We start from the raw sequence: 27,820 nt of genomic DNA, 5'->3' as shown, positions 1-27,820 counted from the left end.
CATTTGTGAAAAAACATGAAAAACGCATGTCGACCTTTTGACTGATGACATTGCCATTGTCGACCTAATGGTCTTTTTCCTTTCTCTCCCTATAACAATATAATTGGGTTTGTGGACTATAAAATGAGTGCACAGCGCTGCTGCCAGCCACGTTTCTACAAGATAACACTGACACAATGGCTGTGACTCACTGAGCCACGTTCTGTAACCAGACACATATAGGAACAGCTGTCAGGCTGCACCCAGATAAACTTGGCAAATACTGGGAAGATCTTTCAGGGCGGGGGAACACCTCCCACGCTTCCCTCCTGATGCCTGCGTGTTATTTCCCCTCCCACAACACTGACAGCAGCGTGGCACATGTCCTGCAGTGAGTGAGGATGCTCTAGAAGAGAATGATGCTGCTGCTGGCCGCGTCACCATAGCTAGGCAACGTTCCCTAACGACGCAGCCTAGCAACCGGGAGTCGCGGCCCTGCCCACTGGACCAATCGTGTGACAGCGAGGAAGCGGCGCGCGGCTGGCTCTCAGGCGGACTCCGGAGCCGGGGGAGACACGTGTGAGTGCTAGGGAGAGAGAGCAATGAGAAGGCAGGTCGCCGAGGAGCTGGGTGTGAGGTGACCACGTTCCACAGGTACTGAGGGAGCTGGGGTCCATGCCCGGGTGCTAAAGTGATTGCTGTTGAACCTCTTGGATGCTTCTTTAACTATGAGCATTTGCAGCAGCACCCGAGGGTAGCTATTCATGCAGGTTTTATTTAATGTGTGTGTGTGTGTGTGTGTGTGTGTGTCAATAAAGATATATATATATATATATATTATGTCACATGATCATTGCATGGCAGTAGTATTACATATTCATATATGCCGCAGGTGCATGTGTCAATGTAAGGAAATAAGGATGATCATATTTATGGACTTTTATTCATTAACACCAGAGACCTCCATCCTCCCTACCTGCATCTGCTTGTGTGCATCATGTCACTTCCATTTCATCATGTCCCTTTAATGATACACGGATCGATTGTGGCAAAAATAAGTTTCTTTCACGATAATGGTCAGATCATTTTTTCCCCCCATCTTTTGACATGTCAAATTCCCTTTCCATAGTGACACCTTGTGCATTATCAGATAACATTGTGTTCCCTTTTCTGTGTGTTTTTATATACTGTTTATAACTACATTAGATTCACAGGTGAAAAGTTGACTCTGACCATTTCTAATGATGTTATGTTATTACTGGTACCTGGATAACCAGTGACCTTTGGTGTGACGTATCTTAATCTGTGGGTTCCGATTAAATGACAGTATTATTTTGTGGAGATTCAGTTTTGTGCTATGATCAGAGGTGCAGAGTTCCGACTACATAATATCTGCGATGGCTTATTGTACTTATGTGTCTTGCAAAATGCATAGTTCATTAAATAGCCTGGTTAGGGCAGAACCCGGGAACCATAAGGCCAAATTCTGCAGTCAAAACACATCACTGCAGCCAAATGGGCAACAAGGCAACTAAATTACAGAGCAGTTGTGAACATTTTTATTATTTCAGCAAAGCTTGTGTATAATACAAAAAATGCAGTCCCTACTCTGTTATAGCAAATACCTGATCGGCATCTATGACCAATGGATTTGATTCAGCAACTGTACTAAATGTTTATTCAGACTGGATCAGCATGTATTGCTTAAATCCATTGTGAGAGCAATGATCATTGTCCACTTTGACAACCTGTGGAATAGTAATCTAGCTCCTGGGATTTCTCAGCCTCATGCTTTTGTATGGCAAAAAAACTCCTCAAAGACATCTACAGTATGTCTGAATCATTTATAGCAGGGATCACATTTTTCAATATCTACTGTAACATTTGTACACCAAAGGGCTGATTCTGAGTCACAGGCGGTGGGAATGCAGGCAGACCTTTGCGGATTTAGGGCCAGATTCTCTAAGCTTCAAAAGTGATCAAATGGAGAGTGATAAACAGCCAGCCAATAAGCTCCTACCTATAATGTCACAGACTGTGTTTGAAAAAATGTCAGGCAGGAGCTGATTGGCTGGCAGTTAATCACTCTCCATTTTATCACTTTTGAAGCTTAGAGAATCTGGCCCTCAGTGTTCTACGCATGCACCAAAGAAAGAATCCTTGTGAACACATGGACCTGTTCCGCTTAAAAGAAGTGTCACGGGAGAGATGTGGGTGTCTAGGCTGGCTCTTGTGCCCGATAGCAGCATGCCAATGTAAGGTGAAGAAGGATCCAACATGGTGTGGGTGTAAGTCCAGATAGTAATGACAGTGGCAGCGGATGGGGACAGTGGCATAAGAACAATAGGCTGTCATATGGATTTTCTCTATACACGGTCACAATCTCAATTTGGCAAAGGCTAGTAAGCAGTTGATGCTACTGTTTTGAAGAGCATCAGCAGCTGCATCTGACTCAGAGTCAGCTTCCATAAGTCACTGCAGAAAGAAACAGTGAATTTTAATTTGCTAAACTTATTTGTGTTTTCCGGCATGCATTGAGATGTGTAAGGATGGACAAAGGAGGTCCAGCAACACAATGGCTGTGAGCAGAAACATTCAGAGCATCGTTGACTTTATGGCTGCCTCCTCTGGTGGAAGCTTGGGAAAGTGGGGTGACTTGGCATAGTGGGCGGGGAGGGGCATGATGCAGAGTGAGAGGCTCTGGATGGGAGCGTGGATGATTGTCATGGCTATGATGATGCAATCCAGAATTGTGTCCTTGGATACTCAGTGCGCTCACCCCACTTGGTGGCAGGATGCGAGTGGCTCTGGGAGACTTGCCCATTTATTTTTTTAAGGGGGCCTGAAGCGCCACTTGATTTTGGGCTGTTATGGGAGAGAGGCAAGTATGATGCATGGGGAAATCATATGAACTGTGGATAACACTAAATGATTTTTGAGACGGCACAGAAGCAGCTAGCCATTGGATGGGCATTGGAACGCTGCATCCGATGGTGGTCAGTTATCGAATACCTGCATTTCAATCTAAAATGACACTTCCATCAAATCAGGAACATCGATGGTTGCTATCCATCAGCTTCCAATGTCCGCCCCTAGTTGTATTTAGTTAGTAAAGTGTATAATTGTCATGTTTATCCTTAAGATTAGGATTATTTTTGCTGCATGTTCATGAAGTGTTAAATTGATATCGTACCATTATTCCATTAAATGAATGTGCCATTGTCACTTGGGCTATGGCTAGTTTTATCAAGATGCTATCATTTGCACAGCTGTCAGATGGTTCCGTTCACACCAGAGTTGCTAATGTGAGTAAATGGATGAATATAACTGCAGGAAGCCCTTTCTGTTAATAGTCAGTACAGTTATAAGTGTATGTAATGTGCTATGTGCAAAATGAATCTAAATAAATTAAAACCATGTAATAGAATGATGTTATACTATATTTTTGCATGATATAACTAAACTCTCCTCAGAAAAACTGCTTTATTCTCAGGCACTGGATTTATGTAGTTGCAAGGCCCGTTAGCGCATTAATATATCGTTAACGCAGCAGCACTTTAATGGTGATTACAATTTTTATTGCTGCTAATGCGGGGGAGGGGGGGCGCAGAGTCTCTCAGCATTACAGATACTGCTACCGCCATAGAGAAGACACGCTAGAAGCACTCCTGCACCTCTAGCGGCTGCCTCCTTTGCGGATGGCAGCCCCCCCCCCCGCGCAATAACAAGATTTAACGCCGCCTGGGCAACAAGCATTTAATCGCCCTTAGCAACAAGCATGTAACCCCCCCCCGGGCAACAAGCATGAAACCACTAGCAGCAAGCATGGAACTCCCTATAGCAATGAGCATGTAATCCCCCCCCCCAGCAACGAGCTTGGTACCCCAGGCAATGAGCATGGAACTCCTATGGCGACACATGCAATCCCCCGTGGCAACAGGCATGTCATCCCCCCTGTCAACAAGCATGGAACCCCTGGCAGCAAGAGTGTAGGTAAACGGCTCTTATGTGCCTCATAATGCCATTAATTGCAGTTAATTGCAAAAATGAATTGCGATTACAAATTTTAATTGTTGCCCAGCACTAAAATATATAAGTTAAGTTTGGTTCTAATTATTTTAACCTTTGTCCCCTATCTTGGCTTTTTAGGTGGATTTATGCATATATATATATATTTTATTCTTTTTTGTATTGTTATTTCCCTTGCCTTCTTTTGTGATATATATTTTTTGACCGCTGCACCATTTTTTGCATATTCACTGCCATTAAAAAGTGCTCGGTTTGTAGGGATTTCCAGAATACTTTTTTTTGTATATTTTACAGATTTGCCTGAGCCTAAGATTAACGCTCATGTAAATACATTAATCCATTGAAGATTTGATTTTTTTATTTCTTAATCCGAGACCAGGGAGCTGTTAAATCTCGTGTTGTGAGTGTGGACGTGATGATGTTGTTTTCAGAATGGTTATTCACACTGGGTACATGTGAGTGAGCAATCATTAACCAGGCTACTTCGCCGGTGGAAATGATGTTCACAGATCATTACTGCAATTCTCTTGTCACACGGGGCGGTTGCATCACTATTTTCCTATTGCTTTAATAAAGCGTCTACAGTTACCTCATTCTTATTCTCAGCAGGCAAGCTCTTAAAGAAATGCTGACTTGGAGATGCAAATGGCTAAGAAGGACCATTGATAATATGCACATGCAACGTTTTGCAGACTGAATTGGGACTTCCAGGTGGGTTTTCGTGCTTTACTTTCACTGTTACTGTATGTCTATATGTCACAATTAAACTGCGGTATGGCAATCTATAGCATATATGTGTATATTTATGCACTCAACATTATTGTGAGCATCATGCACTGCAAGAACTGAAGTGGTGACTGCTGCAGAGATCAGCTGGCAGTGCACCATGGGAATTGTAATTCAGCAAAAATCACAAATTCGAAAATATTGTAACCAGAATCCTCTGTTTAGTTTCTTAGTACTAAGACTTTGTTCTTATAATTGATTTCCGAGGGTGAATTTTGGTTACACTCCAATACAGAACTGTATGCATTGTTATATCACACATTACAATATCTGTAAAGCTCACACACTTTTTATTGCATTAAAAAGTGTTGCGCACACTAATAGATTGCTAGATAGACAATAATAAAACAGTTTTTTTGCTGAACTCCAGCAGTGGTATCAAAAGAGAAACATACAGTACAGTACAGGAGGGAAGGCAGGAACATGGAGCTAGGGTATAACAGAGGGCTTATGTATGGATGACTGGCGGTATTCAGAATACCAATTTCCAAGGAGGGAATCGGGTTTGGTAAGTATACATATCCCCCTGTCCAACCTAACCCTTCCTCCCCACGATCAAACTCTAACCGTTCCCCTAGTTCCACAGCCTAACCCTAAGTTCTTCCCTCAGTGCCTATACCTAAGCCCCCCCCCCCTCCCCGACCTAACTCTAACCCACCCAGCATACTGTACTTACTCTCAGCATCCCATCAGTAGGAATTATGTTGCCGGTCTCCTGGCAGTCTTGTGAATGCAGGCATCCCCACAGTTGGGCACACTCCTTACAGGAAACATTGGTATACTATAGTTACAATATTTTGAGGGAATTCCCTGAAAATATTGTGTTATAAATTTCAAATTCCAACATGCTCTTGGGACCTACTGTTCAGTTTGTGACACAGTGTATAATAGTTTGTTTTTAGCATGTAAAAAGTAGTTTATGATAAACTTTGATCAACCTTTGTTAATTGTTATGGTTATAAAGAATTAATGAAAGTAATGGAAGTTGAAAACCTGTGCAGCCCGACCATTAAGAAACTCCCTCAGGGCCATAAACCATTGACCGTTGTAAAAACTCATCATTTTCCAAAGTATTTATATAAGATATTTATCATCGCCCTTAGTATTATATCTACCATGTAGTATTGCATTAACCATTTGGCTATACATATAAGACAACTGCTGTCTCCTTGAGTTTTTTCATTTACGCTGGGAGTGCTGCCAACCCCCTCAAGATATATATATATATATATATATATATACAGAAGGGTGGTTGAACCGGCACTCCCCCAATAAGGCATCTGCCCTGGGTGTCCTCAGTGGTGTGGATGTAATGGGAAAGAATCTGAGTCACTCCAGGGGGCTTGTAAATGAAGACGATTTTTATGTAAATACAGTCATGTTTGTCATGGGTAACATGAGTCAAACAGTCGACGTTTCAATATTCAAGATATTTTCTTCAAGACGACCCATGCTAGTAACAAGATAACTCGCACGGCGGCGAGTGACAACAAAGTGACTCGCACGGCGGCGAGATAACAAGTTATCTTGTTACTAGCATGGGTCGTCTTGAAGAAAATATCTTGAATATTGAAACGTCGACTGATTGACTCATGTTACCCATGACATCATGACTGTATTTACATAAAAATCGTCTTCAATTACAAGCCCCCTGGAGTGACTCAGATTCTTTCCCATTATATATATATATATATATATATATATATATATATATATATATATATATATATATATATACTCCAAATAGGCAGCACACCTGGTAAGTAATGGATAATGGTACTGGTGCCCTCCAAAAGAACCCGGTTGGGTCAATATGTAGTAGGCAGCACACGGCGGCACTCAGTGGAAAATAAGTAACACAACGCAGGTAAATGTCCAAATGTTTTTCGATGTATTAGTATCACATCTTCATCAGGAACAACAATAAGAACAGAGAAGCATACCTTATAACCCCACCAGATCACACGTGAAAGCCCACGGGTTGCCGAGCCCAAACTGACGCGCCCACTGATGACATCATCATGTCGTGCCGGTTACCATGGTTACTGGGTCCAAACAGCCTGCAAAAATGGAACATATATCTTTAAGCAAATGATACACGGATAATCACATGAACAACAGGCTAATTAACAGCAGAAATGTTTAATGCACATTGCTGAACTGCGTAATGGTATAAGTGAATGCAGGAGAACCATGAGGGACGCGTCGGGCTACAGTGAAGTGTCAACACATATGCAGATAGAGTCACACGAGGGGATGCGATGGTGACAGCAATGGATCAGAGGGATTTAGAGAAAACAGTGCAACCCCGCTGATTCATTGAGACCCTTGGGTGAGAGGGTCCCAAGTCTGTGAATCCAGCAGGCTTCTTTTTGTAATAGGCCTAAGCCCCGGTCACCGCGTCTCAGGCGAGACGGTTCATGATCAATGATCATGTATTTGAGGGTTGAAATGCTATGGCCAGATTGCACGAAGTGTCGTGCAACCAGCTGTTCACTGTGTCCGCTTGCGATCGCTGCCCTGATAGCAGTCTTGTGTGATGTCATCCTCTTCCGGAGTGTACATTCGGTTTTACCGATGTAGCAGAGCCCACACGGGCACGTAATAAGATATACTATGAATTTAGTGGTACATGTAACTCGGTAACGGATGGTGAAACGAAAGCCGGTATGGGGATGCGCGAAGTCTTTGCCAATGGTCAGTGCTGGGCAGACCGCACAATTAAGGCAGCGAAAGCAGCCCTTACGCAATTGTAAGAAGCCACTTTGCTCAGAGTTCGCTTGTTTAAGACCCGTGATGTCGGTCTTTACTAACATATCACGGATGTTTCTGCCACGGCTATAGCATGGCATCAACCTAGTTTCCTGCAAGTTCAGGTCGGGGTCGGAGCTGACTATTGGCCAAGTATCGTTGGTAATCTTTTTAATGTTCTTACTTGCCACATTGAAGTGGTTGACCCAAGGAAAGCGATTGGAAAGTGATTTTTTATCTTTGCAGATAAGGGTCTCAGCGCGGGTGGATCGGAGGGCTTTGGCCTTAGCTAAAGCTAATTGTGGCCTCTCGTACCCTCTAAGAGCAAAATTCTCAATCATTCTGTCTATGTGTGAAATGGCTGTTTGCCTGTCAGAGCATATACGTATCGCTCTGAGAAATTGGGAGTACTCGTTGCATGCAAGAGTACTCGTTGCATGCAAGACCGTGTTCCGGTCAGTTGGTTTGCAATACAATTCAGTGGATAGTATACTCAAAGAGGGTATACTATCCACTGAATTGTATTGCAAACCAACTGACCGGAACACGGTCTTGCATGCAACGAGTTTTCATCCCACTAACCTTAAGTTTTCCCTCCCGTACTCCCAATTTCTCAGAGCGATACGTATATGCTCTGACAGGCAAACAGCCATTTCACACATAGACAGAATGATTGAGAATAGTGTGGCGAGCGCAGCGAGCCACCGAGCCCGAAGCGTGGCGAGCGGACGCGGATACCTGTGAAGCCCGCGAAGGGACGCGTTTACCTGTGAAGGTATCCGCGTCCCCTCGCGGGGCTCGCTGCGCTCGCCACGCTTCGGGCACGGTGGCTCGCCACACTATTCTATTCTCAACTCCACGCCGACGTGGATAGTGGGGGTGTGAAAAGGTCGTAGGACGCGTACCGCCGCCCCTCGCGGGCTCGCTGCGCTCGCCATGCTTCGGGTTCACGTTGATCGTGGGGTGGCGTTAACAATTGTGGGGGCCATTTCACACTTTTCCTATGGAAAAATCGTGTCAATTGAGGCATTGAACAGTAAAATCGGGTCAATTGAGAAATTTAACATTGATCCCTATGGGAAATCGCGGGCATCGCGTCGGTCGCGTCGCACCCGATTTTTAGTGCATTCAATGCCCGCGATGCCCGCGATTTTTTTACCTGCGATGCCCACGATCAAAATTGTGGGCGCCGTGCTAGGTAAAGAGGAAAGTGATTTTTTATCTTTGCAGATAAGGGTCTCAGCGCGGGTGGATCGGAGGGCTTTGGCCTTAGCTAAAGCTAATTGTGGCCTCTCGTACCCTCTAAGAGCAAAATTCTAAATCATTCTGTCTATGTGTGAAATGGCTGTTTGCCTGTCAGAGCATATACGTATCGCTCTGAGAAATTGGGAGTACTCGTTGCATGCAAGAGTACTCGTTGCATGCAAGACCGTGTTCCGGTCAGTTGGTTTGCAATACAATTCAGTGGATAGTATACTCAAAGAGGGTATACTATCCACTGAATTGTATTGCAAACCAACTGACCGGAACACGGTCTTGCATGCAACGAGTTTTCATCCCACTAACCTTAAGTTTTCCCTCCCGTACTCCCAATTTCTCAGAGCGATACGTATATGCTCTGACAGGCAAACAGCCATTTCACACATAGACAGAATGATTGAGAATAGTGTGGCGAGCGCAGCGAGCCACCGAGCCCGAAGCGTGGCGAGCGGACGCGGATACCTGTGAAGCCCGCGAAGGGACGCGTTTACCTGTGAAGGTATCCGCGTCCCCTCGCGGGGCTCGCTGCGCTCGCCACGCTTCGGGCTCGGTGGCTCGCCACACTATTCTATTCTCAACTCCACGCCGACGTGGATAGTGGGGGTATGAAAAGGTCGTAGGACGCGTACCGCCGCCCCTCGCGGGCTCGCTGCGCTCGCCACGCTTCGGGTTCACGTTGATCGTGGGGTGGCGTTAACAATTGTGGGGGCCATTTCACACTTTTCCTATGGAAAAATCGTGTCAATTGAGGCATTGAACAGTAAAATCGGGTCAATTGAGAAATTTAACATTGATCCCTATGGGAAATCGCGGGCATCGCGTCGGTCGCGTCGCACCCGATTTTTAGTGCATTCAATGCCCGCGATGCCCGCGATTTTTTTACCTGCGATGCCCACGATCAAAATCGTGGGCGCCGTGCTAGGTAAAGAGTACCGAAAATTTTAACACAGTTTGTGTATAGTATAAAATGTATTAAAACATTTCAAAAATGCAGATTCATATCAGACATGAATTTGACAGCCTGGTTCTGGTAAAATGAAAAAAAAAAAAACTGACGCATTTCGTCATAAAATTACATCATCAGGGGAATAGCATCAGAACTATCAAATAGGGGGTTTTGGAGTTAGGAATGCTGCATTCAGACTTTGGACATGTGAGATCTAGACAGCTGACTCTGGTCTACAAACACTATATTCCACGTCATTGCTTCTATTGATTACACCTGTTTGATCTTTCCATATAAAGGTTTTTTTAAAAAGTGAAGAACAAACTTCCTAACTCCCAAAACTTTTCGATAGTTCTGATGCTATTCCCCTGATGAAGTAATTTTATGATGAAACGCGTTGGATTTTTGGTAACCTGATAACCATTTATTTGATAAATTGAAACGTTGTTACTTATTGGCTTGACTGTATTCTTTGGAAGGGCTGCGAGTGCCACACCGTCACGTTTCTGCATTACCCTGGAGTGAAGGCACCGGCTAAGCTGCTAACAGTTACAGGGAGTGCCAAACCTTGGTTTTATATACTGTATATATACACTGTATTTTACGCTGCCCTCTTTACCATTTCTCAGCAAGACTGCATCTCTACCAATTAAACTATTCCCTATATTGCAGCATTGTACGAGCCCTGTAAAGACACCCTCCAGGGCCATCTGCCGAATTCCCTAATCTGCATTTGTTTCCTAGAGGCAGTTATTATTTACTTTCTTTTACAAATTTTTCCAATGTGCTTTATCTGTGCTGTGTGTCCATCCATATAGATCAGGGATGGGGAACCTCAGGCCCGTATGCGCCCCCCATAGCTGGTCTGAGTGGCCCGCCCACCCGCCTGGCAGCTTTGCCGGGAGTCAAGTACAGGGGAATTCTCGTGTACTTGGTCGGTAGTTTTTGCAATTCCTCTTAATCAACAGCAGCCGGAGACTGTCAGTCCTATTCAGCGGCAGCCGCCGGAGAGTGGGACGGCTGCAGCAGGACAATTTGTAAGTGAAACTGGTTAAACTGCAGTCACAACACAACCGCAGTTTAACCGCATACGCAAATCTACCAAGTTTGGCGATTAGTATTTTTCAGAGATCTGTGGGGTTGCTGAATCATGCCCCATATATTGTTTGTCTGGGAGTTAAAGGGAAATCCTGAGTGACATCATAACGTTTACGTGTGGTCTAGTGTGTACACGGCATTAGGTTCAGTTGTGTGCTGTATGTTCACATTGCTTCTGATTGGCTGCGGTCAGCACTGCATCTGACTAAATCATGCAGAGAAAGGGGAAAAAATGGAAGACGATGGAGGAAAGGTTTGGTGCAAGTGGGATTATTCATAAGATAAAGTACATGTACAAAATTAGTGTCAGATTGATTAGTACAAGGGACGTGACAGGGTTTGTGTGGGACAGAGAACTAAAAGAACATGGGACAGGTGGGTGGGGCTGGAGTAAGGGGTGGGACTGGGAAGAGAGGGGACCATACTTATACCAATTAGGAGAGTTAGAGGAGGGGACATGGACACAGTATTGCAACCTGTGTTAGTTGCCGTGCGTTACCTCTCAGACAGCGTGTGACCTACTCTACAAACATGACGGCCCAAAGGGTCCATCTATTGGAGTGCACTGGAAATCACTTCCTTAAGTTCTACAATAATTAGGATCCACTGGCTAGTCCTACTAGGGTTATCTTACCCAATTAATGGATGGCCTCCAGGGCTTGCTGGGACCAGGAGTGCCACATACCAAAAATACCCCATCTTGTGAGTTTTCCCGTTATAGGGAGACCTTATCATCAGCACATATCTTGCCCCAGAGATGGATCACCTGCAGTATATGTATCTGCAGATGTATCCAGCTCTGACATCACAATACTGTGTACACTTACTAAATGTGCTTTACAATTGCCTTAAACTGTCCTCCCTCGCTCTACCATGTGCCTGTCAAGGTAGACTTGGGTCAAATAACGGCTTTCTCATTACATAAGACCGGAAAGGTCATTTACTAACACAACAATGCACTATTATAATATCTTACACCTTTGTGCATTTACTTCCTTTTTCCAGACACATGAATAAAATGATCATGTGAGGATTGTGATGATCGTTACTGGAAATTGATGTGAAAAGCCGTCTGGGTTTGGGAAAACGTGGGATATTCCTTGCAGAGTAGTGGCTGGGCACAGTAGTGCATCAGAATCTGTGCTTATAGTATACAACAACACCATTTAGTGGGGTCAGATGTTTTGTTAGTGGTGAATGCTGTGCATGTTAGTGGCATTTCTGCTTCAGAGCTCGGAACAAGGCTTTACAGGTGCAATTTATAAACTGCTGTTTGGTGGTTGCGCTCTTCAGTCATTAGAGTATGTTCCATGTTGATGGTGAGCTGTGACAGCGAGCAGCGCTGCGGCAGCTTGCAGGGTCAGTATTTAACTGACTCCCTGCATACACCGACCACCCCCCCCCCCCCCATCGCATTTTTGGAGCGAGGGGGAATCGGCATATGCGGTCGCGAAAGCAGCGAGACTTACTGCTAAATGCAGCGGGCTCCCTACATTAGCTGCGAGCTTCACTGCTTGGGGGAATCCTCGCCGTCCTGTGACAGCGACGATTCCCCCAGAACATTGAATACAGGGAGCGGCCGGCGAGGGGGTTAAACAGCGACGATCGCTTGTTTTCTGCATTTAAGCCCCTCGCTGGCCACATTGAATACGGGCCATGGAGTTTGGTCCATCCAAAAACAATTTTACACACATAAACTAGTGTCTTATATGGGGTATGTGACATAGGATATAAAACTGGGTACACATTAGAGGACAGGGCCAACAATATGATATTCTTGTGCATATCGGCTAATGTATATACCTGTGTTGTCCAGACTGCGCCTTCCCAACACCATGTTGTGTCCCCCTCCATCCCTCAACTTGAAATCACATCCTTCTGGGATGTGACCTCAGTGTGAACTTTACGAATGTCCACTCTGGCAGCTGCGCATAAGTGCGAAACTACCTAATAGCAGTTTTCATGCTTCTGCAATTCAAACTGAATTACCCCCACAGTTTCCAGGTCCATCTGAGTTGCATCGCAATGTGACTAAGGGGGTAATTTTGCACGTTTGATGTCCGTATGCTGTATGACGATGGACAGGAAGTAGATTTCTGGGGCGGCTGGTGACCATCCATTTCATGGGAGTGCCAAGAAAAATGCCAGGCATGCCAGAATAAATGCTGGGAGTGACCGGGAGTACCTGTTTTTATCGCAGCCACCAAGTAAGTCTCTGGCAACTCTGAGCCTGCGAAGACTGGTGCCCAGTGTAAACATCATTAATGGTGAGCAGCTTATGAGTGGTTTTGAACATATTCTCATGGCCGCGAATAGATTTGCAGCCGTACACATCTATTCGTACAGCAAACACATTAATTTGCAAGGGTGTGGTGTAACACACCGATAGTCAGGATTCCGACAGTCATTAGCCCGACGTCCGAATCCCGACTGCACAGCGGGGGGAGCGCAACAAAGCACCATGAGGGCGAGCTGCACTCGCCACGCTGCGGGCACAGAGGCTCGCTGCGCTCACCACCTATTTTATTCTCCCTCTATGAGGGTTGTGGACCCTGCGAGGGAGCAGTCGGGGTAATGACTGTCGGAATCCCGACTGGTCGGTGAGTCGTCCGGCACCCCATTTGCAAGGTGGGATTTCACTTTGGCGAGGCTGAACACTGGCCACTTGAATTCACGGCCATGCAATCTGGTCTGAATTACCCCTAAGATACTTTTTCAACCAAAAAAAGACCGCGTGAAGTGGCATGAAATCTGGTGACTAATGCTGGGTACACACCAAAACGATTTTGGCACAATCCCATCAATCTGGATCCAATTCAGACTGATTGGATGCAGATTGGATGCAGATTTGGTCAAAATCGTTTGGTTGGATCTGAATTGGATTCAAATCCGATCCTACCTGCCGCAGGTAGGATCTGTAAAAGATCCATTCATCTGAATACAGAGGGGATCGGATCGTATGCAAATCGTATGTAAATCATATGCAAATCATATGCAAATCGTACGATCTGATTTGCATACGATTTGCATCCAATCCAAATCGTTTTGGTGTGTACCCAGCATCACTCGCGCCAGGCATTTCATGCTGAGAGGCATATGGAGGCGAGATGTATGAGGACACATCCGGAGGAGAAAGTGATAAAACAATAAATTGCAATACATGCCTATATATCCACAAAGGTTATTATTTTATAAGCTAGACAGTCATTTTTTTTTTCTAAAACTCTAAAAAATTCCAAAACCTTGTACAACCGGAAATCATATAAACCAATTATAGTTAGATCGTAGGCCTATACATTACATTCTCAAACAACTTCATTTGAAGACAGAAGTAGTCCTTAAAAGGAAGTACATACTGTATGAAGTATCATCATTACCATCATCATCATCATTACTATTATTACATCTCAGTGTTTTTACAGAATTTAAGTCTAATAAATCAATAGTGATTTTTTTATTTTTTTTACACAGCAGGTTCATCATAAGATAAACAAATCCATCAACAACGTCGAAAGTAGCCTACTTCAAGCGGAAATATGCAGAAGAAGAAAATTTACATCACGATTACCCGGGGCGTTTTCCAAAAGTACGTTCTGTGTAGTAACAGTGGACACTCTCCTGGGTATTACAGTTACAGGTGCTCTATTTTAGGAAAGGACGTAGTACAAGATCCATGTGTATTTTGCCGTTGACTGATCCTTGCGATGCTCCAGGTTTAGGCGTATTTGGCTGCCCCCCCGCTGGGCTCCGAACATCACCGCCGCTTTGCAAATGGTTGTTTTGCATATACATCCATTCGCATGGTAGCGTACGGTGCAGAAATCATTCCATAGTCGCAAACCATTGAATTATTTTTACCCTGTTTGAAAATCTAAGTCAGTCTGGACTGACCTAAGGTGCATACACACTGTGCAATTTTATAGACCAACTTTTTTTACCAATTTTGTTCATTTCGGCCATTATGAACAAAATTGGTCAAAATATCTTTCAGTGCGTTTGCGACGAACCATGATGCGAATACCCACCACCATTGTTCGTCAACTGTGCATGTAGCTCAATTTGGATATCTTTCAAAAAGAGCCTATAAACTGTAGCTAGATCTTTCGTCTTTCGTCAATATCTTTCGTCAACATCTTTCGTCCAGGACACTTGGTTCAAGGGAAATATCTTTCAACCAAATTGGTCAAAAAAAATTGTACAGTGGGTATGCATCTCTAGACTTGCGGCGTCCGTGTCTGAGAATAGGGCAGGTGGCTGACGTCCTGTGACATCAGCTGTCCGCCCCTTGAAGGTAGGTGCCCCCCTGCGTTCACATGGGGATGCCCAGCGTTTTCCTGGGCGCACTCAACATTTGCGTGGGAACATCCAGGAAATGCAGGACGTTCACATGCGAACACCCCCTGCCCGCCTCCATCCCACCCCACCCTCCTGTGAAAATATCATGGCGACTATGCAAATCGCTGATGGCGCCTGCACAGCAGCCTGTACATGCACATATGCAGTGCAAATATACACAAAAAGAACACACGCTGAGTCTGCTGACACTGAGGTGTGATATATTTTGACACATAGCGCGACAGCAGAAAACAGGGATATCGGGCGCATGTAATTAAAATAATTATACAATTAGATTTTGATATAAACAAAATGTGTGGCAGGTGCTGCTCTCAGAAGTGAATATGAATCACTCAAAGTAGAAAGACCACAATTAATTTTGAACAAAAGAGAGCGCAGTTGTCACACTATAATAAGATATAAAATGTATTAATACCACATAGATATAATCTCTATAAAATATAACATATTATTCAACACTGACATCTGTTGGGCACATTGATCAAAAAAGCATTGGAGACAATATTTCATATATTGCTTTTAGAAACAGGGTGAGATTTAATAGGATGAGAGATTCAGAAAGTGAGAGATTTTGTAAGAATTCTCCAGTTTTTTTAAAGCGGCAATCATTTATACGGCAAAACCAGTTTGAATTTGCAGTGTAAATGATTGCCGCTTTAAAAAAAACGAGATTTCTTACAAAATCTCTCACTGTCTGAATCTCTCATCCTATTAAATCTCACCCAGTGTGTCACTAATAAAGCCAATTCTCACCAGCAATGACCACGGTTTCAGATATCCCTTGTAGGTTAATGTCCCGTTCGAATTGGTGTACAGCAACACAACTAATCCAATGTGAGATAAAATTGCCTCCAAGGTCTGATGTGCACACACACCAGGATATTTTCCAATTTGTAGGTCCACGGTATTATTATGCAATGCCGCTGGTATAGTAACGTTCTCCCACTTCGCCAAATGCCTGACTCCCCCTGGCCGAATCCGTCCCCTAGCATACAATCGGATGCGTTCTCATACACATTAACTCACATGCACCCGAATGGGAGAGAAATCACTGGTCGCTCACCATCAAATGATTTCTCCACTGTTTGTTAAGAAAAGTCAGCCTGCTTCCGCCTCCTTCCCGTCTCCTTCCAGCCCCTCCTGGCGCCAACGGCCCACGGTTTGCAGATGCACATATTCACTCATCAAACCATACCTCCCAAATTTGTAAGTCTCAGAATAGGGACACTCGCGCTTGCGCCCAAAAGGGATGTGTGGCCTATGCAAATGAGGGTGTGGCTTATGCAAATTAGGCCGCGCCCACATTTACGGTCGCGAATAGACGCTGTGCACTTGTGCACAGCGTCTATTCAGTCAGATCATGTAGTAGCGATTATCAACCTGCCCCGCCCGCGCGACACTGCCGGCGGCGGGTGGGACAGCGGGACAGGCCCTGATTATCGGGACTGTCCCGCTAATATCGGGACTGTTGGGAGGTATGATCAAACCCCAACCAGCAGGGACGGGGCCGAATACGGTCTGAATCAGCCCCTATGTATTATGGAACTGAAATACACACCTCCCGAATCATTAACCAAAATTGCTGGTAAATGGTCAGACCTTTGTGTACATTGTCCAGACTAATATCAATGATTCTGATGTCATATAGGGAGAGGTTTATCAAACTTCAGAGAGGGCTAAAGTGGAGAGAAATACTAAGCAACCAGCTAATAACTGTCAGCGTGCACTAGTCAGGCATATGCTGTGTCCCTATACTAGATAATATATAAATGGTACTTTTCAGTTCAAATCACTGTAAGATTTTCAGTATTGTAGCTTTATTATTGTTGTATTACACTGCCCCCACCAGGGTACTTCATATTACTACCCAGCTGGAAACATGTTCTGTGACGAACATGTCACCAAGGGGAGGATAAGGGAGGAGAATTGATAACGTGTCTGGTACTTTATAACCAGCCAATCAGCTCCTGACTCTTAAGTTACAGGCTGGGTTTAAAAAACAGTCAGGAGCTGGTTGGCCGGTGATAAAGTACCAGGCACTTTATCACTTCTCCTCCCTTATCACTGCTTCATACATCTAGCCCACAGTTACATACAGTAACTTTACTATGAGTTTAGCTGCAGCTGAGCAAGAAAACATACAACTTCCAACATTCAAATGTGTGCCCATTCCTCAGGGGGTATGGGTCGCTAGGTCCACCAAATCTAAGGACGACATATATTAGGTAGACCGCTGAAGGTTGACACAGATAAATGGTCGACAGGGTCATAAGGTCGACATTTGGGACAGTCAAAAGGTCAACATGGGGTTTTCATAATTTTTGTTGACACATGTTGACATAGTTAACATGGACACTGTATTGATGCACCGAGTCTACTCGCATACTAATCTATTCTCCCTCCACTCCCTAGTGGATAAGGCATGAAATACCGCCTGTTGGCACATGACGGCTCAAAAAAAAACGAAAAAAAAAAAACCCATGTCGACCTTTTGACTGCCGACCTAATGCTTGTGTCGACCTTAGGCCTGTCGATCCTTCAGTAGTGGACCCAATGTATGCCGACCTTAATTGTGTTGCCCTAATGACCGTTTCCCTCCTCAGGGCCATGGAAAGCTCAGATAGGCCTAGGTACCGGGGGGTTCCTTGGTTTATATAGTCGTGTAGCACATACATGTTTATACTCAGTAATGTATAATAATATGCCGTGTTGTGTCTTGCAGCACTTGATATTACCTGAAGACCGGACTTGCATTCTTAAACTGTCACTGGAGAAGCTCCGGTTCCTGGAAGATCCTGAAATTTACCTTCGGAGATCAGTGTTGATCAATAACTTGCTGAAGAAGATCCACCTGGAAGCGGACAATGAAGACTATGAATACTACAAAGGCAGCCCTAGCAGCAGGAATATATATACGGATGCCAGAAAACGGGTGAAGCTCATGGTGAAGGGGTGTTGTTCTCAGTCTCTGTATTATGAGCAGCTGCGGTCCTATCATATTGTGCCTTATGATGCGGAAGATGTTATTTACCAAATAGGCTATTCCAGCAGTCACGTGGCACAAAACTCTCAGCTGCTAATATACCGGATGAAAGACTGACAGCCAATAGCTGCGGCTCTGTCCAGTCAGCAATGTGCGGCGGTCGGAACGTGATGTGTGTCACCACTTGCAAGTAACGCTTTTGCAGATCAAAGACGCCAGATGAAATTAATAAAAGAATCCATTTTTTGGACAGTAGATAACATGCGTGATTGTAGAAAATGGCATTGCTTTTCATGAAATGTATGCATATAATGCAGATGTGTCTATTTCAGATACTCACCCGGGACGCTAGTTATTGTATGACAGATTACTGCATTTGTAGCTATTTTTACCAGTGGGTGTTTGTTTACTGTTAGAGTGCACCGTAACCAGTTTTAGCTTTACATTGAGCAGAAGGCAGATAGTTGTGTCACCTGGCAGTGTTGTGAATGCTATGAGTCTGTATAAGCTGTTTTCTGAAAAAAAAAAAAAATCAGGTTTACTGTACGTTCACATGAAGGGGGTTTTCAAAAGCAAAACCCTTCTTTAATGGACAAAACCATGTGCTTTGCAGGTGGGGCAGATGTAATGTGCAAAGAGAGTTACATTTGGGGTGTGTACTTCAAACTGAAATCTAAATTGCAGTGTAAAGGTGCCCATACACCGAGCCAATTTGGCCCGATTTGATTCCGAGCAGATGGTCGGACCTGCTGGCCGTCCGACCACCCGTCTTGGTACCTCCTTCCCATGGAGGGGGGGGGACGGAGGGCAGCAGCAGCTGGGAAATGGCGCGTGGAGGGCAGCGGGGTCCCTGCGGCGGATGGGAACTGAGTAGCGCTATTCACTGGGCGATGGTGCGGGAAACGCTGCTGAATTTGAAAACACTGGCCGGACCCTGATTGGCTGAATCCAGTCTTTTGCTACTCAGTTCCCATCCGCCGCACGGACCCACTGACTTAATGCCCAGCATCACAGGAACCCCGCTGCCTGCCACCGCAGGGACCACGACACACGCCGCAGGGACCCTGCTGCCCGTCCCAAGGACCCCCCTGCCCGTCGCTGCCAGCTCTCCAGGGATATACATGCAATAAATCGCATGTAATTCATAAAAATCGCAAGCAGCCCCCCAGGCTTTCAAGGGCAAACTGGTCCAACTTGTCCTAAGGACAAGTCGGACCCAGTGTATGGGGGCCTTAAGAATAAAGCAGCCAGTATTTACTCTGCACAGAAACAAAATAACTCACCCAAATTGAAATTTCTCTGCACATGTTACATCTGCCCCACCTGCAGTGCACATGGTTTTCTCCATTAAAGAAGGAGTTTGCTTTTGCAAACCAACCTGAATCACCCTGTAAGTTTAGCTACGAGAATAGTCACATTTAGCTTGGCTACTCTAATATGCCTCTATTTTCTTCAAAGGGAAAGCAGAAGATATTTTTGTAAAAAAAAAACAACATAAAAGCAAAAAAACAAATTTCAAGAAATTCTGCGTTTGACCGCTATACATATAATGTATACTTGATGGATTTAGTGCGGGATGCGCAACACGTCTTAATTGAACTATACTATAAAATAGATTTTTCTTTTTTATTCTGTTAAAAGAATGACTATATTTTTCAAAGTCCTTTTACGTGACCTAGGTGCATAAATGAGTGATCTAAGGAAGAACTATGCATTGCCAAAGAAGAGGTACAAACAAGATACCAAAGACATTTGGGATTTAAGCAAGAGTTAACCAGGGAATGTTAGTAGGGATACACATAAAACGCATTTACACACCGCTAGGAAGCATTGTTGTAATTCGCCTTGGAGAGCACTGCCAAACTTATTTGATTGGAGTTTGCATTGTTAGTGAATAAGGAACAACACGTGAAGTTTCAACTTGTACCAATTTTTATGTTGTAATGCTAAAATATACAGTATATATAGATATATATTTTTTGTTTTCAGGTTCATTTGTTGGAATATTCTTTCTGTACATGCTGACCTGTTGAAACAATTAAAAGGATGTAAGTGATAATACTGAGTCTAATGCAATATAATATAATGTAGAGTTCCTATGTTGCTATCCAGCGATGTGACAGTGCTATAACGGGTAAGGATCATTACGTCAACAAGAAGTTAGTCGACAAGCATTGGGTCAGTACCATTAGGTCGACACACAGAAAGGTTGACATGGATCTAGGCCGACACAAGCATTATGTCGACATGAGGTTTTTCACCGTTTTTTTTACCTGAATGTCAACACAGTCGACATGGATACTGAAAAGTAGCACCGCGTCCCGTCGCATGGCTCGCTGTGCTCTGCACACTATTTTCTTCTCCCGCCACACCCTAGTGGATGGTAGAGCATGAAATACCGCCTGTCGGCACATGTCGGCTCAAAAAACAGTGAAAAACCCCATGTCGACCTTTTGACTGTCGACCGAGCCCATGTCGACCTAATGCTTGTGTTGACCTAATGACCTGTTGACCTAGACCCATGTCGGCCTATCTGAATGTCAACCTGATGGTGTCGACCCAATGCTTGTCGACCTAATGACCGTATCCCGCTATAACAGGGCACCTGCACTCCGCTTTCAATATTTTACACTATGGCCACGTAGGAAAGAGAACATGTCATTTGCTATAATAAATTTGATTTTTCAATTGTTAAAAAATATTTAGCATTATATTGATAAACTCCTTTTTGATAATAACTTGGGGGGTGATTCAGGTTGGTTTGCAAAGCACATTTGGTTTGGTAATGGACAAAACCATGCTGCACTGCAGGTAGGTCAGATGTAACATGTACAATTGAGTCACCTGCCGCCAGGCTCCAAGCCCATAAGGGGCACCCTGCATGTAGATCAGCACCTGTGTGGTTCCCAGTGGGAGACAATGTTGACTGCTGCTCTGTGGTGCACCCTACTGCTGTACAGTTAATTGTCTGTATCCCAGGAACCCTGCTAACACCTGCAATAGGGGACAGGAAAGTGGTACCCACCTGGTACCACTGCAGTCACTGAATATTGTGGGTTTGACACTGACCCACTGGTGAGTGTAACACAGCTTAACTGAAGCCCTGCCAATTCACTGTGGGCTACGATCCCTGTAAATTGGATGAGAGTGCTAGCTATATAATTTTTTTATATATTTTTTTTAAAGGGGCAGGGGGCACCAAACTACAACTAGGATGAACTTACACCTCTGGTAAACACACTTTTTTTTTTTTTTACAAATACAGGTTGAGTATCCCTTATCCGAAATGCTCGGGACCACGAGCATTCCGGATAAGGGGATATTCCGGTTTTTGGAATAATTTTTTTTTTTGTCATACTTACCTGCCCCTGGTGGGTACCCGATGGTCCCACGGCGTCCATGGAGTCCTCCGGCGTCCACAGCAGGCCACCAGCACCGTCTCCGGCGTCTCCAGCGGTCCCAGGAGTGCTTTGCGCAAGTTCCCAGGCGCGCCGGTGACGTCACCGGCGCGCGAGCGCACTCGCGCAAAGCACTCCTGGGACCGCTGGAGACGCCGGAGAGGATGCTGAAGGCCTGCCGTGGACGCCGGAGGACTTGGTAAGTATTAAAAGAGGGTTAGGGAGGAGAAAAAAAAAAAAAAAAAAATTGAATTATTCCAAAAAAACACGGTTTTTGGAATAATTCGGATACGGGATACCCGACCTGTATTAGTATCTATTTGTATAGATGCTGCAGTATTGAATATTCAATGAAGTGCTGAATCAACTTTTAACATTTTTTTTAGCTTGTGCAAAAAAGTTTTAGCAAAATTTACCATGTAACATTTTAAAACAATGCAGGATTGAAATGGGTAAGGCAGGCATTCACAATCTGATCCCAAACGTGAAACTACAAGTCTGAGCATGTCCAACAAGCAAAAGAAAATTGAAAATGATTAAAGATGCCCATACGACGGTGCGATATGTGCTATGTGCGTTTTGTACAACAGCGTGCGATTTGCTACAACAGCGTGCGATTTGCTACAACAGGGTGTGATTTGCTACAACAGCGTGAGATTCGCTACAACAGCGTGCGGTTTGCTACAACAGTGTGCGATTTGCTACAACAGCGTGCGATTTGCTACAACAGTGTGCGATTTGCTACAACAGCGTGCGATTCGCTACAACAGTGTGCGATTTGCTACAATAGTGTGCGATTTGAACTAGATGCGATGCAATCTAGTACAAAAAGTACTGCATGCGCATGGCCAGGATCCTGAAAGTGGCTTCCATATGGTTAAAATCTCAATGGACCCCAGTAAGTATTTTAACTCTACTCTTGCCCTTGTTCCTAACCCTCCCCTCGCGATCCTTCTGACTTTTGGGGTTTTAATCCTTTGAGTACCAATGTTGCTGTGAGCGATCCTCAAAATATCCATTAACAATGCCCACGTCGCTCACAGCGACTGTTCTTTTAGTATAAATAAATACAAATACGGCCAAGTCAATTCACTGTAGTTTAGTTAAATATTGCACCCAAAAAAAAAAAAATCGCTGTTTCCACCAAACTCGGATCCCACAACATGGCTAAATGGCATCATCCTGCTGTTGGATCCTCTGTAAATCCCTGCTGATCTGCGACCTCTTCACTCCAGCATAGGAGAGGGTGAAGGACAGACCTCTGTCTGTCTGTGGGTGGTGGCATCGGGTTGGTCTGCTGTCTTGTTCTAGGGTGCCCTATCTGCTCTGCTCTATCAGTTCAGGGGTGCTTGGTCTGCCATTTCATTTGCCTGGGTGCTGCCTGTCTACCCTATAACCATGTGCTGCCTGTCTGCCCTATCAATATCCTGTGGCCATATATAAGTTCAGTAGTATTTCCCTGTATAGCCATATATAAGTCCAGTAGTGCTGATCTGTACAGCCATATATAAGTCCAGTAGTGCTGATCTGTACAGCCATATATAAGTCCAGTAGTGCTGATCTGTACAGCCATATATAAGTCCAGTAGTGCTGATCTGTACAGCAAAAAAAGGAAAAAGAAGTGGCGCTGGTTTGATGAAAAGGTATAAACGTTTAATAACAATTAAAAGTAATGAGTACAATTGCACAATATGAAAAATAAATAATAAAATTAATTGGGGATCAGGTGAGTAAAAACAAATAAATTTGTTATAACTGGACCGGAGGCTGAATTGATGAATTGAATAGTATGACCAGTTCCATTGAATGAATAGGTATAACGGTGAAGAAAATCAATGGGCAATGACCCGATGTTAGCGGGGGCTAAGATGGTATATAGCCAGGTATTTCCCACTTCGCTAGAGGTCCCAATTTAGCGGTTGATGAAAAGCAGGTGTCCTCAAGGTTGGTAAACTTGGATGGTAAATGATGTAAGTGGCCAACCTCGATTCCTGCACTCGCTGTGAACAGCGAGTGCAGGAATCGAGGTTGGCCCGCTAACATCGGGTCATTGCCCATTGTGGCCCCACCACCGCAATCAATTGAGGACACCCTCCTAATCATATCTGGGATTGGACCATCTGAGACATCGTGTGGTAACTATTAGCCCAGTGGGCCTCTTGATTTTCTTCACCGTTATACCTCCTCATTCAATGGAACTGGTCATACTATTCAATTCATCAATTCAGCCTCCGGTCCAGTTATAACAAATTTATTTGTTTTTACTCACCTGATCCCCAATTAATTTTATTATTTATTTTTCATATTGTGCAATTGTACTCATTACTTTTAATTGTTATTAAACGTTTATACCTTTTCATCAAACCAGCGCCACTTCTTTTTCCTTTTTTTTGCTCGGTCCTTTGGGGCTGACAACCCCATTTATAAGTGGCAGCTCTTGGCGAGGCACCCTTGATAGCGCCTGTCTGTGCACCCTAGGGGGCACACCATTCTTCCTGATCTGTACAGCCATATATAAGTCCAGTAGTGCTGATCTGTACAGCCATATATAAGTCCAGTAGTGCTGTCCTGTGCAGCCATATATAAACCAGTGGTGCTGCCCTGTGTTGCCATATATAAGTCCAGTAGTGCTCTCCTATGCTGCTGTGTATAAGTCCAGTAGTGCTGCCTTGTGCTGCTGTATATAAGTCCAGTAGTGTTGCCCTGTGCAGCCATATAGAAGTCCAGTGGTGCGGTCCCGTGCTGTACAGGCGTGCTGAACCAAATATTAAATTGCAATGAAGACACTGGAGTATGATCTGGGTATTCTGGGACAGAGGTGCTGTACAAAAAATTAAATTGCAATGAAGACATTCTGGAGTATGATCTGGGTCATTGAGAGGAGATAAGATCAGTATGTGCAAATACAGGATTGGAAATCATAATCAACTAGGAGAAGACTTATTCAGTGACAAGACTGTACTTATGCCGTGTGGGCATGCACTGAGGCTCGAGGAAGAGAAATTCCAAGCTGAATTATGAATCTTCACCATAGGAGCAGTTAAGTTCTAGAACAAATGACTTAGACTAGTTAAACAGGTTGGACTCGAGGGAATGACGTATTTTTCAACAATATGTTACTATGTCATGTGGGGCAGGGATGCTACACATGGGTGCTGTGCCAAATATTAAATTGCAATGAAGACTCACTGCATGGCAAGTAAAACAAAGCCAGTTTGTGCAAGGGCCACTCCCAAAATTGCCTCTTTTTCCTGCCAGTATATTAGATTGTAAGCTTGTAAGCAGGGCATTCCTACCTCTATATCGGTCTGTTACTACCCAGTTTGTTTTATCACTGTTGTTCCAATTGTAAAGCACAACGGAATATGTTGCGCTGTATAAAAAAACAACTGTAAATAAATAATAGTAGATAGACTGTGTGACATGCCTACTTGAATGATGTCACTGAAATAATTCTACACCATTCTTTCAATGGTGACAGCATCATCTGCAGTGACAGTAGACATGTTAGTAATTGTAGTGGGTGTGGAAAGCTAGTTTTCTCCGGCAGTTGGTGGAGAAAATAAAGAAGGAGATGTTGCCTTGTCACGTTCTGCTTGAGCTGACAATTTTCTCACCAACATCTCTGGAAATTTGTGTCCATTGGAAACAAGGATACAGACGTACAGTATACCTGGAATTAGGTATGGTGGCCAAAATATAGAGATCTGATTTTAATAATTTGACCACCCTTTTTGGGCATCTCCGCCAATTTCTTGGTCAATAAAAAAAAAAAATTCTGCACCACTATCAAATTAATTGTCAGCAAATCATGGCACTTGAGAGCATTACTGTACATCTGGGCAAATTCCAACATTAGCAAGGACTGTGTTAATGGTTAGAATTACTGCCTCACAGCACTGAGGTCATTGGTTCGATTCTCACCATGGCCCTAACGGTGCATAGTTTTTATATTCTATCCATGTTTGCGAGAGGTTTTAATCGGATACTCCTGTTTTCTCCCACAATCCAAAAATATACTGTGCAGTTACTTGGCTCCTGATATAAATTAACCCTACATAGGGCAGTATTCAATGAGGATAATTCGCCCTGTTTCATGGCGAATTTGTGCTATTTTCGCGTTGGAAGGTGATTTTTTGGGTCAGAAAGCGAATCACCCTATTCAACCGTCTTTCTAAGTGATTTTCGCCGTGTGTCACCGTGTAGCAAATCGCCATCTTTTCATGGTGGAATGGAAAGTGAACTTTTAAAATAAAGTTGTTGTTGTTTTACATTTGGTGTCAAAAAATCAGGAATTTTATTCTGAGAAGGGGCATGCTATTTTTATTCATGTGCTTATAGCACATGAATATATATTTAATTAAAAAAAAATATATATATATTTTTTTACACAGAGCAACCAGCAGGGGGCCGGGAGCCGAGAGCCGCAGATTAGTTATTCATATATTCACTGCACCCGATCATTACATATGCACGATCGGGTGCAGTGAATACCTGGTCCCCTGTTGACTCTCCCGGGGGGCAGCCTGTGCTGCCTGGCTCCCGGGGAGCCCACCTCCCCCCCACATACGTTCTGGGGCAGGCAGGGAGACTTCCATCTGCCTGCCTGCCACCGTCCTCAGGCTCCCTGCGGCGGTTCACACTCGCCATCAGGGGCAGCGAACACGGCAGGCAGTGGCGAGTGTGCAGCGAATCCTAAACAGGATTCGCTGCACGCCGTCAATATTCTCATTGAATACGGCCCAATGAATGTGTTTATGTAGAATCATGTGGTAAGGGAATATGAATAATAAGCTCCACTGGGGCGATGACTGATATGAATGTATACATTTTCCTTGTAAAGCGCTTCAGAATATGTGTGCACTAAATAAATAACTGGTAATGAATAAAAATAAATAAATATTACGGTACTTATGTATTATCTGGACTCCCATGTTAAATGCACCCCATTGTTTCATACCCCTACTATCCAACTACGCATGGAGTTGATTTTATATAGTGTGGCGAGCGCAGCGAGCCACCGTGCCCGAAGCGCAGGGCCGGCTCTACCACTAGGCAGCTTTAGGCAGCTGCCTAGGGCGCTAGGATCTGGGGGGCGCCACCAGGTCTGCAAATCAAAAAATTAAGGATGTCTATGAGGATCCTTGTTGTACATAATGCAGGTGGCTGCTGTGGAACTTCTAAGACCTCACCTCCATACTTTCCCTTGAGTCCTACTTCCTACATTGCTGCCCCCTCCTCCTTGTACTCTATTGTGGGTGGCAAAGGGGAGGGTGCAGATTAAAAGCAGGGGACTTGGCCACCTTCCGGGGGGGTCATGGGGATTGGATAAACACATGATCTAAAAAAAATGGGGGGGGGGGGGGGTTAGCTTGAAGTTTTGCCTAGCGTGCTGAGAAGACTTGCACCGGCCCTGCCGAAGCATGGTGAGCGCAGCGAGCCCCGCGAGGGGACGCGGTCTCATAAGAAAAACGGGAGTCCAGATATTACATAAGTACCAATATTACATATCCCCAGGAGAGTCCAAGTGGGGTAAACTGTTGTGCAATGTCGGATGTCCTTCAGTTTTTCTAAAGCTGTGTACACACAGTGCAATATCGCTGGCTACTCCACAATGCTGAAAACAATGTCAGGTTGCAAGGCCATACCCCTCCCACCCAAATTCGACCCATCCCACTTCTACTTCCCAGTTGATCCAAGGGTACCGGTTAGGGTGGCCAATCTCGGGATCCTGGGATTTGGCCCCAAAATGTGTGGGATATCAGGATCTCAGCACCCTCTCAGATGCTGCTCCCGACCTGGCATTTGGCCTGCGCAGCGTGACAGTAAGAGGCCACACTGCACAGGCCCCACTGTCGCACTCGCACATTGCCACTCTCCCGTCTGCTCTGCCCGCACACTGCTGCTGCTACCCCCAACCCGGTGTGCGGCCGGCACAGTGTGACAGTAAGAGGTCACTCTGTGCAGGCCTCACTGTCGCACTCGCACATCGCTGCTCTCCTCCAAGACACTCCACCTGCACATCTGCTGCCTTGTGCCCAGAGGCACCAGGCACCCCCTCACCGCTGCTTTCCTTCCCACTCCCGGCCGCCCGACAGTGTAAGTAAATGTGTGGGGTGGCTGGTATGGGCATTTTATTAAGAATGCCAATACCGGGATTGAGCATTTTTTCCAGGATTGAAAAAAATGCTCCGGGATTGGTATCCCTAGTCCGAGAAGAAAATTTGGATGGTG

The 27,820-nt window shown here is 44.6% G+C and overlaps 1 long non-coding RNA gene across 1 annotated transcript; it reads left to right on the top strand.

The window, feature by feature from the left end:
- The first annotated feature begins 373 nt into the window (after nt 1–373).
- On the top strand, nt 374–20,247 carry LOC146049319 (uncharacterized). The gene is made up of 4 exons (XR_014466105.1): nt 374–633; nt 4,615–4,719; nt 14,321–14,435; nt 17,928–20,247. It is a non-coding gene; the product is annotated as an uncharacterized LOC146049319 (long non-coding RNA).
- Nucleotides 20,248–27,820: the final 7,573 nt, after the last annotated feature.

Source organism: Crinia signifera, chromosome 12 (genome assembly GCF_055691185.1).
Source record: "Crinia signifera chromosome 12, ASM5569118v1, whole genome shotgun sequence".
Lineage (NCBI taxonomy): Eukaryota > Metazoa > Chordata > Amphibia > Anura > Myobatrachidae > Crinia > Crinia signifera.
Note: the sequence above shows the minus strand (reverse complement) of the source record. Positions and strands in the feature narration are given on the sequence as shown.